Source organism: Manis pentadactyla, chromosome 6 (genome assembly GCF_030020395.1).
Source record: "Manis pentadactyla isolate mManPen7 chromosome 6, mManPen7.hap1, whole genome shotgun sequence".
Taxonomy (NCBI): domain Eukaryota; kingdom Metazoa; phylum Chordata; class Mammalia; order Pholidota; family Manidae; genus Manis; species Manis pentadactyla.
This window is the reverse complement of record NC_080024.1, coordinates 153,670,584-153,685,417: the sequence shown is the minus strand read 5'-3', so window position 1 is coordinate 153,685,417 and position 14,834 is coordinate 153,670,584.

Here is a 14,834-nt window from a genome sequence, read left to right as displayed (position 1 = left end):
TGCACTGGCAAACAAACTTTTAGTATTTTTGGTTAATATTAGAACATTTCTGTGATAACCATTTAAAAATGCTCCATTAAAATAAATTTAAATGATTTATAATGAACAAATACATGCCCTCTAAATAGTTCCTTTGATAGGCAGTATAAAGAGCAAAAGAAACTAAAACACACTGAATATCACATGTGATCTTTTCAAAATGATAGGTTATTTGTCAGGCTTGGTGAAGAAGGCAGGGGACTCAACACATATGGGATCAGATCTTATTCCATTATTGTTAAACCATGTAGCCCTTGGACTAGTCATTTAGACTTATTGTCTTCAATTTCTTTATCTGAATATAGAGATAGCATCCACAATATTACTTGCTCCAATGACTTATTTTGAAAACATCAAGTTCTCAAAATTGATTGCAATTATTATTATTATGATGATTTAAGATACAAATCAAAGGAATTATACATATTAGTTTGCATAAAATATATATGCTTCTTTTCTGATAAATGATTTTATTCCATAAGCAATCATTCCTGGAGTAAATTCTGATTCTCATCATTTATTTGCATTTTCTTTCCTTACATCTTTTACTTCACAAGGCTAGGTCTTTGGCTTTGCAAAGATTCATCATTCTACCCAAAAATAATGTACTATAATTCAACTTTTAATTCTCAAGTTGATTTCAACTGATTTGAATACAATTGTAAGTGATCTCTCAAGAGGCTATTTTAGAATATTCTCAACTAAATAATACATTAGTAACATATTTCAGTGGAAGTTAACATGAAATGTATTTATATTGTGATGCTTTCAACTGAATTGGAAAGAGAATGAGGTATAATATTACTTATATTTCACATTAGAAAGATGTTCCATATGGACGGGAACATATGTGAAGTGTTACCTACAACTGTAATGAAATAAATATAAAGGATTTTAAAAATAATAGTTTTTAGAAAACTGAATATATCTATGGAATTTTATGTACTTTTGATCTTTGGCAAACATCAAATTATTAAATCAAAGAAAACCTCTCAAATAAGGACAGAAAGGCCCCCAATAGGGTAGTCGTTTATTATAATTGGGACTCTGTTACTGGGAATAAGGCATACAAAGACTCCAGTGTGGGATTGTTGCCTCTAAAAGTGACTAAGGCCTGACACATTATCCTTTCCGCTGTGCCACCTCAACGATGCAGGTGCTTCTACTGAAATAGGTAATCTACACATATTATAAAAAGTGTTCATTTATTTGCCTCTTACTTTTAAAGGTTTTGGAACTGTGTTCTTTCCCTCTGAGTAGCAAAAATGCAGCTCTGAATTTCTTTTAACTCAACTGCAGCATTTGTTTTTACAAATAGGAAAAATGTTAGACTCGATCAAGCGGTTTGATATTCATATGCCAGGAATTATTTATTTCTAATGTGAGACTGCCATAGCCTAAAAGTGGAAATGTAACTCATTTAAAAATCATCCCTTGAATTTTTCCTTTTATATTTTGAAATCAACATTTTTACTCTATACTTTATATTCAAGAAAATGTACCTATTTTAAATGTGTAAGTTCATGTACACATCCACATTACTCTCCAGTCAAGATGCGGAATATTAATATCTCTACCAACTCATAAAGCTTCTCTCAGGCCCTCTGGGAGCAGGGCTCTGCCCCCACCCTGACGCATCCCAGGGCCCTGAGATACGCCCAATACACTTTCTTTTCCTAGAGATCTTTCAGCCTGTTCTGGAATTTCATATAAAGGGTATCAGATTGCCATCTCTGTCTTCTTTTGCTCACCGTGTTTCTGAGATTCATCCATTGTTCTGAATGTGTGAACATTTTTCATTTTGATTGTTGAGTAGCTTCCCAAAGTATGGACATGTCACAATTAGTTTATCCTTACTTGTGGATGGCCCTGTACATTGTTTCAAGATTTTGAAAAAATTATCATGATAGAAGTTGCTATAAACATACATCTGAAGTCATTTTGCAGACCTATGTTTTCCTTTTTCTTGGCTAAATACCTAAGAGTAGAATTGCTAATTCATGGTTTTTTTAAGTGGCCACCGTTCCCCAGAGCGTATGTACTATTTTATGCTCCCTGATGAAATTCAGCTGCCCCACTTCTTGGCCACACTTTCTCCGTGCCACTCCATGTGTTTGTATCTCTTTCCAATTTTAATTTGATTTTCATCTGGAATTGTGATCTTTTCATGTGCTAGTGGCCATTCATATCTTTTGTGAAGGTTCTGGTCAAATATTTTGTGTATTTTTTGTTGGGTTTGCCTTACTTACAAATTTTATCACGTACACATTTAAATTTTAGCAGCTAATTTTAGTTCTTTTTAGGGGTAAAAGCAGCATGCAAACTGTTTGTAGTATTTCTGGATTCTGAATGAGCCCCAGATTGCTGCCACAAGTCCACTGGTTTATCCCAGGAAAATGTAGCTGAAAACCCTATTGAGTAGAGAACCTCACTGTTGGCCTTTATGGGACCTGAAGGGAAGTGAGGAGACCTACACCCTGAGATCCTCTTATACTAGGACATAGTCAGTATTTCAATCAGATTATATCTGCAATATTAAATCATGTGTCTATGGATGGAATTGGATTTTAAAGTCTTAATTAAAATTTCCAAGGAGTCTCAGTCTCTCTCTCTTGCCCTCCCCTCCCCCTGTCACCGTCTCTCCCCAAAGATTGGAATCATTTAATGCTATTTTAAGAAAATTCAAAAATCATGTATTGAAGGTCATTTCTGAAAAGTTCTTCACTCCCACTGTATATTGATTCATTTTAAATATCTACTGATGACTGATTATATTTGATGAAGAGGTGGATTTAGATCATGTCACTAATTCCTTTTGAAAGGACTGGATACAGTATTGTAACAGTGAACATCCTATTCCAATAGTTCAAATAGTAAGTTATTTCAAAATGCCTTCTAATGACTCAAATATGTATGACACACAGGGCTAGATACATAACAAGCACTTAATAAGTTAAATGAATGAGAAAACATGTTAACATTGAAAGTTCTTGGTTCATACTTCCACCTTTCTTTTTTATTTAGTTGTTAAAATTATCAAAGCCATCCAAAAGTTTCTGAAGTATTTCTGTGAGTTCACTCTTTCTTAAGCACAACTTAAAACGGATATGCCATTCCTGGAATTCAGAAAAATACGCTCTTCATGAGTCCTTGGAAATTTCCAGTGGCAACAGAAGTTGTAAACCGAAGGCACGTAACTTAGAACATCAGTCAGTGCGTGATGACGTCTGGAGCGACGGCAGCAGCATCCGCGACCAGTTAGTTGTGTGTGAGCTGAGTCAAGGTCCATCTTTGCAGCGGCCTCCACCCCACTCGCTGAGCCACAGCGAAATGCGCGAATCACAGTGAGGCTGCAGGAGCCCCGGGTCAGCAGTGGAGGGGCAGCTTCCCCAAGTGTGCAACTGGTTGAAAGCAGAGAAGAGGTAAAGGTCATCATGAAGGGGGAAAATATCTGTTGATGCTTTAGATGGCTTTGCTGCAACGTGCTATGGAGATGATGGTTAAGGACGTAATGATAGCACAAGAAGAGACAGCACAGGAACCCCCAAATTCTGACATTTTTCCATCTCATTAAACCCACAGTGAGCTTACAGGGAGGCAGTTCCCACAGGCAAGACATTTGGAGATATTTGAGCTCTCGTCTACTTTGTTTCTGAAAAAAAAAAGGTACATGGATAAAATATGAAGGGCCCTCCAAATTTAGTAAATAAATTGACTTTGGGGGTCATCTGACCTGGGATTGCTTCTTACTGGCAAGTTACTTAACTTCTCAGAACCTCAGATTTCTCTGCTGCCACTTAGTTTAGTTGTTGTGAAGAACTGACATGATCGTTTGCTAATGTAAACTGTGCATTGGGCCATCAGTAACTGCACACTGGGAAAGAGAAAAGTAGAAATGGAATAATACTGGGTTCAATCTTTTTGTTCATCTGACCATACCTTGTTGACGGTTGCTCAGTTGGAACTACTGGTCCTATGCGTGCCTTGAACACAGATTTCTTATCAGAACAAATTCTCTAATCCTCGGGGGTCTCTGTGCTCTGTTTGTGACTGTGGGTGAGAACTTCTCTGCAGGAGGCATGTTGTGCCTCTCTGGAGGCCCTGTCGACAGTTTCCCTTTGTGGTCGTTTAAACCTTGTCTGTAGTAGAATCAGTCAGTTTGGCAAAGGCCTTTGAAACAATGTGACATCTACTTTCCTGAAGTGTCCCAGCAGAACTGATGTCCATTGAATGATTTTGTCCATGTGTCTGCATTCTTCCAGAAACAGGACCCTGGATCATCTTGCTCTGCAGAGGGCGTTGACTCAGGGTCTCAACTCTGGACTTAAAAGTCCTACACACCAGTTACATCAGTGAAAATGTCAGGGTAAGTGTCTCCCAGGGCCCATCCCTCCACAGAGACACTGAAATATTGGGGAAAAATAGTCAGGATTAATTTTATCAAAACTCTGGGGAAAGGTCAAAGATTTATAGGAACAAAGCTAATGCTAAATCAAGAAAAACATAATTTTAAAATGGCAGGAAAGCTCTGTGGCATTCTTACTGGCTCTTGGCCCATCCCCTCCCTGGTGTGGCATCAGTCATAAAGATAACAGCCCACACTCCTGGGGTGGGGCCCGGGGCCCTGGTTCAGAGGGGAAGAGAACAGACCTGACTCTCAGGGAGTTGTGTATCTCATCTGTCTGGGTCCCTGGAACGGATGGAAGCTCTTGCCTTTCTTTTCTGTAGCTAGAAACTGAATCAGGATGGAAAAGCTGAGCATGTTCCTTGAGAACATTAGTAGGTGCATGAGCAGCATGTAGATTTCTGGAGCGAAAGGGTACAGTTGAGGCAAGCAACAGATAAACTGAAAATCTTTGCAGAAAAGCTGAGGTTTTCTTTTGCAGGGATCAGAATATTTTGCAACTAAATAGAGTGGTGTTTGCACAACATTGTGAATGTTACAAATGCCACTGAATTGTTTTTTAAAAAACTTATGTTTTTAATGCATGAGCAAAACCAAAAGTTTCTGTGATGACTGCCCTTGTACTGTTCACCATGTAACTTATTCACTATGTAAGAATTTGTTCTCCATGTAAGAACTTGTTCGTTATGCTTCAGAAGATTGGAGACTGACGAAAATTAGGCTTGGGGTGGATTAATGATTGTGCATTGAGCATTGACTCCCCTATACAGAATTTTATTGTTGTTAACAACCATTTGATCAATAAAAATGAGAGATGCCCTAACAACAACAACCAAGAAAAAGTACACACTTCCAATTGTAAAATAAATAAGCAACCGGGATGTAATGTATAGCATAAGGAATATAGTCAAAATATTGTAACAACTTGGTATGGTGATAGCTGGTACTTAGAATTATCATGTATATAAATGTTGAATCACTGTGTTGTACACCTGAAACTAATGTAATGTAATACTGTGTGTCAACTACCCTTCAATAAAAAATAATTATCTAAAAAAAAAAAAAAAAAAAAAAAAAAACTTATGTTTTTTAAATACTATACCTGTCATCTGGTCTGTGGAAATTTTATGTGGTTAAACATTATTCTAATGTGAGCCAGCCTTCTCTTTGTGAAATCTTCAGGCTGTGTTCCAGAAAACTCGAGCTGCCTGAGCAGAAATGGGTTAATCTTGCCTGATCTAAGGATACTATGGACCATGTACTTCCTGATTACTCCTGTGAGCAGGTTTCTGTTACTGCTTAAAGAGAAGGTTTGTACTGCATACTCCTCCTACAATGTCGGGAACGTGCCATGGGCCTATTTTGGAGCAGTTAAGCTTGTCAAAAATTGGTTTTCAGAACCGCCACTGCAGAGGACTTTATTATTTAGTGATGGCATTTTCTTTTTTTATTTTATATAATAATCTACTAAGACAGGATGGAGGTGGCTCTCAATACAAATAAATATAAACCAACTGTGGTTGTTGAAATGATGACTGTGTTTTGCTGTGAGAATCTAATTTATCATATACCTTATGGCATGGCTTTGGCCCATCTGCCCATGCTTCTCCCCATCTTCCCTTCCCCATACACCAGTTTTTTGTCAACTTATATTCTTATTATTTCTTTAGTTCTGCCTTTCATCCTGTTTTCATGTGTCCTTTCTTTTGGAACAGTCCATATAACCTCATGGACACCTCTGTGCACCTCCAGTTAGGAGCTGTCACTCAGGTCAGATCCCAGATGAGTTGATCTGCCAGACGTGGGGTAACTTTTGGTTTGTCTAATGAAAAAGCACACAGCTATAATTTCAGGGTAAACATATAAACTCACACTGGGCCACTGCTAGGTCCACACACAGAGGAGCTGGTGGGGGCACATCCCTGATCTTCCCCCTTGGTGACCATCTGTCCACAGTGACCAACAGGAAGGCAGCGGGGACTCGTTACTGTTTATAGAGCCCAGTGGTCCCCGGCAATGCTGTTTATAAAACTGTCCACCTCCACAAGGGTCACCAAGAAGTAAACACTAGAAGGAAGACACAGAAACTGGTATGAAATTATATGATGTTCCATATGAAGAAAACAGGAAACCCCAAGATAATTTGCTGCATAACAGAGCTTAGCAAAGCCAATGAACACAAGATCCGTAAAGAGTTCATATTCCTAACCACAGTAATGGCCAATCAGGAAATGCAAACAGAATAATGCTTATATCCATAATAGCAACCAAAACTATAAGAGTCCTATGAATAATACAATTAAAATGTGTGCGAGTCATTTATGGAGAAATGACTGAAGGGTGTAAAATAAAATCTGAATAAAGGAAAAATGCTCTTTGTAGTGGGAGAAGCTAGTAGTGCAAAGACAGGACTTCTCCACAAAGCAGTGTGTGAATGAGGTGCTGGCTAATAAAAATTACAGTGGAACTTTCCAGGAACTTTAAAAAAAAGAAAAGTAATATGGATTTGCAGGAGAGCTAAGGTTGGAGGATATCCGAGAAAGCATGAGTAAATAGCAACAAAAAAGATTATATTCTCCAGAAAATAACCAGCTGTATTATAAAAAATGTGGTAATTAATTCATAAGGGAAACTTCCCTGGAGTTTTCAAAAGCTTCCAACTTCTGTTCCCTAACCTTCCCACTGAAATCTTGATCTCCCTTCACTGCCACCTGGATCTAACTGGTCTCCCCAGAAACTGGGGACTTACCCCGTTTTATTTCTTCCTCGCTATCTGCATTTCATCTGTGAGCAAATAATACCATTTCTGCCTCTAAAATTTGTCACTCATCTGTCTCTCCTTTTTTCCTTCTACACTGTAATTAGAAGTGTCACCTGCTGTGCTCTCAGCAACACAGGACACATCACAAAGCCCCGCATTAGTGCTTTCTAAGCTTTCACATGGGTTCCATTCTAATCTGTTCCTTGTGTTGCCACCGGAATAATTACCCAAACTTCAACGAGACGATGTTAAACCACCTGCTTCTAAACCTTCCCATGCAGCTTTGCGTCATCTTTACCATCATTTACAAACCAGTACGTATGTAACCAGGACCATGCTTACTTCTCCTGATTTACCCAAAGGCATTGAAGGTTATTTTTGTTTTTCTATGTATGCATAGTGTTAATTTAGATGAACAACCTGCTTGAAGACTCGATTGGGGGTCAAGGGATGTCCCCCCCATGGGCACACACCCACACCTGCTTGTGAGTTAGCAGGCTCCTTGCTGTCCATCTTGGGGTTGTTTGGGTTTGTTTGCTTGACTGTTTTTATGGTTTTTTTTTTACAGTTGTCCTCATAACTTCATGCAGGCAGCTCTGCTGCAAGTTCCCACCTAGACTTTGCTGCTACCCCCATTGCAATGAAAGCTTAAAGCTACAGAAGATGAGAGGGGGCGTTTGCCCCAGACCGAAGCCTCCGTGTGTGTGTGTGTGCTTCTCCAGAGTCATGCTGCAGAGTTCTTTCAGGGGGAGTGGATGCTTAGGATTTCCTTCCTTTTTCCCCAGCCAGACACGTGCGCAGGCACGCAGGCGACACACTCTTCAGCCTTTCAGTTGTTTGTTACTGGGAACTTTTTCAGGCTATTTTGTCTGCTGCACTGCTGGACGTAAAAGTCATCACAAATAGTAATTCTATTCCCAGATTAAAAATTGTTCAAGTGACCTTAAGCTAACCTTAAACAATTTTGTGAAAATGATTTCATCTGTGAAATAAAATGTGGCATTAAATACATTTAGATACTAGACCCAAACACTTAGCAGCAACAGTGGTAATAGATTTCACACCAAATCAGTGGAGATATTTCTTCACTTGTTGAATGAAATTGTGGAAAAACTTGGGAAGGTTTGCTTCACTTGCATCTCAGGTGTCTGAGGGGAAAAAAATGGGCTGAGAAATGAAAAACAAAATGGCATTGAAGTATTAGGAAAATTCAGTGTTGCTGGCATTTTCCCTGTTTAAGGGAAGTATGATGATCGCATAATGTATTAACAACAAAAGTGGAAATAAAATTTGTAGCTCTTTAAAAATGTGATACGGGATTTCTTCAAAGATATGTCAGAATAGTGGCACATGGATGTCAGAGGTGGTATCCCTCAAAGAACAGTAAAATCTAGAAAGGAAAACCTTGCTGGGAAGTTGGGATAGGTTGAAAGAAGGCTTTTGCTAAAGAAGGAACTTTATCGGGCTTGGAAACAAAGCCAAGTGACTGAAGAAACTTGTGGAAAAGCGGCCAGTGCAGGACTGAAATCAGAAAAGGCAGATCCATAAAGTTTCCCCTGGGTGCTAATATCTCGCTGCAGCAGCAGCAGTTTGGTGAGGAGAGGAAGGGGTGTGTGGTGTCACGCTGACCATAGGAAGGCCACTTAGCTCTGTGTCCCACCCCTCCTTTGACACAGGGTCTCTGAAGAGGTAGACAAAGCTTGAATCCCCTGTTCTCCGGTGTGACAGTAGGTGAACCAGGGTTAGAGATGCTTGTTGTGACCTAATGCACAGACCTGTTATAAAGGTTGATAAAACCTTTTATAGATGATGCTAAACTAGTGCGTTAGTTTTAATGATTTTGAATAGTACTGTTGGGAATAGGTTTGCCTTCACAGACTGACAGACTAGGATATTCATGTCAGATTTGGAGCCAGTCTAGTGGGTGAGTATCAGGCTGGATGAAGCCATGTGTTGATCAGTGATGACGGCAGAGAATTGGAACATTTATTTACTGGGAATCAGAGTGATGAAGGATATGGGTGATGGAGCCGGGGACCTGAATTCAAATTACAATTCCGTATTTATTAGCCATGTGGATAACTTCAATGAAGCATTTTGTGCTTCGTTTTCCTTATTGGTAAAATGGAAATAAATATTAATACTTTCCACATATAGTTATTATAAGTATTAAATCATGAGTACTTAGAACTGTTATAGACACATACTGTGTTGCGATTAGTTTATAAATACCAATATTAATATAGGACTATAGTTGGATTGGGAAGTGCAAATGGGAACTTAAACGTTCCTATGATATGGTTATAAAAGGACAGAAGGGACAGCACCAACATTCACGGTGCCGGATAAGCCATTGACGTAATGCTTGTACTCTGACGCTGTGTGACAAAGATGGGCACAGACTGAAAACCTTTTCGCACGGAACATGTTCAATGCGAATTTAATGCCCTACCCATCGCCTTTCCACCCGTCAGATTCCCTCCAAGTCTTCAGAGCTCCCCCGCGTGTCCCTGGGCTCACCGGAACACCTGCCTCTTCCCACACTCACCTCCCAGTACATACGAACTTTCCTCTATTGAACATTCATGATTTTGTATTTTAATGATTAGTTTATTCCTTATCTCGCAGGATAGACTAGAAGTTCTCTGTCCCCTGCTCCTCGCCCCCCTCCCCCGGCAGCAATTCCAGTGCCTGGAGACACTTTTGGTGACCAGGCTGGGGCTCATGCTACTGGCACCCAGTGGGTAGAGGCCAGGGAGGCTGCCAAACATTCCCCCACAGTGGGGGGCAGCCCCACGGAAAGTTGGTATTTGGTTCTCAGTGTCCATGTGCTGTTCTGAGAAACCCTGTGCTGGATTTTAAAGTTATTTTCGAGGCAGAGAAAATGTCTTGTTTTCCTCTATTGCTTGTGTCTAGTACACAGATTTTTCAATAAAGATGTATTGATTTAAAAATATATATACATACAATTGTATAAATAAGAGACTTTGGGGGAAAATGTTTTCCTGTGAGTCATTTCATGCTACAGAAATGTTTTATAGAAGATATCTGTCTCAAAATGCTAATACAGAGGGGTAATGATCCAAACATTTAGTAATATTAACCACATGGGTGTCAACCTAGCAGAGACAGAGAACAACTGGTATTGTACACGTAGCCACAGGCTGAGTCCTTGATAGTATTTCTACACTGAACCCAACCACTTAACTCTTTTCCCAAATGCATTTTCCAAGGCATTCTCTTTCAACAAGCCTGTATTAGAGATGAAGCATTTTATGATACAGACACGCTAAATGTAAATGAACTAGATCCTCCCCTTTAGAAACTGAAAAATCATGAGGACCACGCATGCTGAACTCAGCCTCCATCATCCTGTTACTAGTTTTTATTTTTTGACCATTAGGCAATAATTGCAACAGTCCAAAAGGAAACAGAAATTTCAATGTTTAAAGTATGATTTTACTCTAGGTTTAATTTCTCCATTTGCCACATCACCACACATGACACTATTTATTCATTTGATAAATTGACTTAATACTGCTGTTTTCATATCTAGAGGTTAAATGAGTGGAAATTTTATTCCATCTGAAAGGTAACACTCTTTGAATTATCTCAGAATGCATCCTGACTGTGTACCTTATGATAATAAGTTAAATATTCAACACAGCTCATTGGGGATCTTTCTAAAATAACACATTAAGAGAATTGAAAACTGGCTTTGAATGGTTTCTTCCCCTTAGAGAATTGTTATATTTCCTGTTAATCATAGATTTAGGAACCATTGCCTAGTTCTTAGGGCTATGGATATTGTGCTTCATCACTTAATTCAGCCTCACTCAGATGACTTTCCGAAGAACTAGGTGTTTCAATGTAAAGTTTTCAGTAGGGATTTCTTTATTAGCTTTTAATAAAAGAAAAGTATTACCATCTCCTATGTCATTCTTTTTCTTCAGATAAAGATAAGGAATTCCAATATTAAGCAATACCACTGACTGTATTCTTTTTGAGCTCTTATAACTATTCCATTACATTGATAATGCAGGACATTATAATTTGTTTGTAAATAATAAGATTACTACTCTCAGTTCACATAGTTTGCAAGCTTTGAAATTATGGTTCATAGGAAATTTATGAGATCTAATTCTATATAAGCATTCTTCATTGTAAAGTGAAAAATAAAATATTAATGGACAGCAGGAACAGAATTTATGTGTTATTGTGTTGTTGGAATTGGATGGTCCTAACTAAATTTAGCATTAATAAAAAGGAACATGCTAATGTTTCATTTAGTTATTGAACATGTTGTTGAACGCATAATGTGCATTAAACCATCGGGACAGAGAAGGTGCAATAAAGTGTGAGCTATGCAAAATTCCCAGAGTAGTTTATCTACTTAATGTATTATTCAAATTATACACACATATTTTATATTTTTGCTGCTTCTAGCAATGAAGTTCAAACCATTCTTCTGATGGTTTTTCTAGTCTCCATCTCTCTGTCACCCTGAATATCATGGTCAGTTGCACATTACGTTAAGAATGTCTCACATCCAAGCCCCCTGCTCCCTGGCTTTGTTCACTACAGCGTCCCACCTGATGAGAGCCTACGCCTACACAAACTGCTCGTTTTCAATTGCATGTTTCTTTGTCAGAGACTATTGGTCTAGAGTTAATCAATGTCTCAATCCCCTTCAATCAAATAAGGGGCCCCCGTCGCTGATATGACAAAAGTGAAGCAATCTCATCAAAACGAAACTAGAAATTAGAAATTGAAGTTTATGAATGCTTTTGTTCATTAAGGAGAAGGCCATGAAGAGCTTATAGTTAACATTACTGTCATCTAATTACTTGTGTTCCTCAGCTAATCTTCACAGTTACTAGTAGGGGAAATATAGTCATTAGTGATGATTTTTCTTAGCTTTCCCATACATAATAGGTCTTGTATCTTGGTTTTAATTGTTACCTGTGCATCTTCTGTTTGCTGGTGTTCAAGGTCATGGCAAATTCAGAAATAACTATGTATGAGTCAATGGCCGGATATGACCTTTGTATCAGAAAACAGGCAAAATGAGAGGTTATTGAAAAGTGAACTGACTCTCCCAGCACCATGAGTGATTTCCTCCTAACAGTGCTGGTTACAGAACAACCAGGTAATTTACTAGCTCAGTGCTATCAAAAGAGGCCCTAGCTGCTCAGACATTTTTCTCCTACCTTTTTCCATATTTCTCTGATACCAATTACAGTTAGTGGGTCCTGGATTTTTAGTGACATATGCTATAAGTAAAAAGGAGTATTACTTAAAAAAAAAAAAACAAAAAGAAGTAAGTGTGAAGAAGAAGAAGATGAAAATTTCCCATAATTGTACCACCCAGAGAAAAAAACGACATTACCATTATGGTGTATAACCCAAGACTTAAAATAGTTTTGGTTACTTTAAAAAATTATTTTTCCTCAGGTTTTGGACAGATATTAGGTAGTATTAGTTTAGCATATTACTTCCCTAGTTAGTATCTCAAATTGTTGTCCCAAAAGCCTTAATTTCAAGCATGGTGTCAAAATTACTTAGGAATTTTCTGCTGAAAGATTGTTCATCTGCACCCCTGGGGAATGAGACCTGGCAATTCTGGGTGGAGGCCCAGCTGCATAGCTGCTAAAATCTCTCAAGATGATCTAATGTGCAGCCAAAGAACTGGTATTGAAGCTGAGAAAACTGGTGTCTCTCTGGCTTGTACCAGAAATAGTTCAGCACATTGGAGCAACTGTATATTCCTCAGGTCACAACTCCTAGGCAGCTTTGTTCTTTGGAGCAACCACATTTCTGTTCACTGCTTTCAGGGTCTGTACACTGGCTCATTAGACCCTTTCTGGAGAAGAGCATTAGAACCAACTCAGAGAAGCCTTGAATATAAGCAGAGAGTTGCCCATGCAGATTTTGAAGGATCTGCAGCTGATGTCTGGAAACATTTGTATTGACAGCGTCTGGTTTCCCACATTCTTTTACTCCCTTTTGGGGGCCTTTCCCTTTTCCATTTCCATTGCCCTTGTTTGTAACCATGTCAGCTTTTCATTAATCTGAGTCTGTGATCTGCGGTCTCTTTTGTGTGACTCAGTTTTGGTCACTCAGGGGCCACGACTGATATTTACCCACTGTGCCCTCAGTGTGGTGGGCAGACTGCCTCCACAGGACACCCAGTTGCATTCAGATTCTCCTGAAAAATATATCTAAGGCAGGCCTGGCATAGAGTATTTCCCCCATAAATGTTTATTAATCAATGTTAAAGAAATAAAAATACTTGGAAAAAAGCAAAAGCTGATGGAGAAAAATGTTTTCCTTGTATTTCTAGACAGCAAAAGAGAAAATTCAAAACTATGGAGAACATGAAAGAGAGATAAAGGTTAGGTCAAACATTACAAATTGCCTCCTAGCTTCCTGTTTCATTCTCTTGAGACCCTAAGTTAGTCTGGATGGTGATTTATTTAGTACCCATGAGTCGTGAGATTCCTTTGGTGAAGCTGCCTCCATTCATTGCTAATCTAATCAACAAGCTTGAAAACATTTCCTTAAAGAATGTAATCACGGACGTTTTGTGGTTTTGTTTGAAAATCCTTTCAATAAATGGACATACAATGTTATTACCCTTGTCTTCTGAGGCCTGTAACGTACCAGGAAGCTGAACACAAGGCTGTGCATTCCAAGTCGGTGGACCATCAAGGGCCATCTCAGAAAGAGCATGAGCCCCCAAGCCCTGGGAGGCAACCACTGAAGTTTATCAGTATCTGCTTTGAAATACTGTGTGCATTTCCCCATAATTTTTCACCAATTCGAAAATATTTTGTTTCCGTCAGTTGGCTGTAAAAAGCTGTAGTTGTCATTTCCTCCTCTCTTTCCGCCGCAGGTGCTGTGCACTTTGTCACATTTCCCTTGAAGCACTTTACCTGGGTTTGTTGAACTTAAGGATTCTCAAGTCCTGGAAGTAATTTTATTGTTCTGAGGCCAGAACTTCACGCAGTCCCTGGTGGCTACACAGCCACTGAGCTGTGGACCTCACGTGCTCTCCGCTGTTTGATGTCAGTCTGCCGTGTCTCCTGCAGGTTGCCGTCTCCTGGGTTCCATAGCTGCACCAGTCAAGCCAGGGTTTACACCCTCCGCCCATCAGGCAGTGGCCATGTGACCTCCCCTATCTCTGGTGCTGCCCTATCCTCAGCTTTCCCCTCCCCATTCGTACATAACTGATGTTCCAACAGAGCGTGTAACAAAGTCTGTTGAAGAAACTCTTTTTGGGGGGAATCACGCCATTGGGTATCTACATTTCACTTAACCACCATTTAAGAACTGTCATCTCCCACCCACCCCACCAACTCCTATCAATCCAATGGGCTCTATTCCAAGCCTGATGTTCTTACGAGTCCCTCCCCACCCACCACCCGTGCCTGGGAATCCCATCTCATGGTACAGAGACGGCTGTGCAGACCACATCCCTATGGGGCCCTGCCCGTGGTGGGCTCCAGACCCTGGTCATGCATGAGTCTGGAGCCTACTGTCTGTATCAAAGTGAGACAGGAGGGAGAGAAAGAGAGCTAGGGATAGAGGAGAGGTAAGGGCAGAGGTGGAGAGCAAGGAATATGAGGA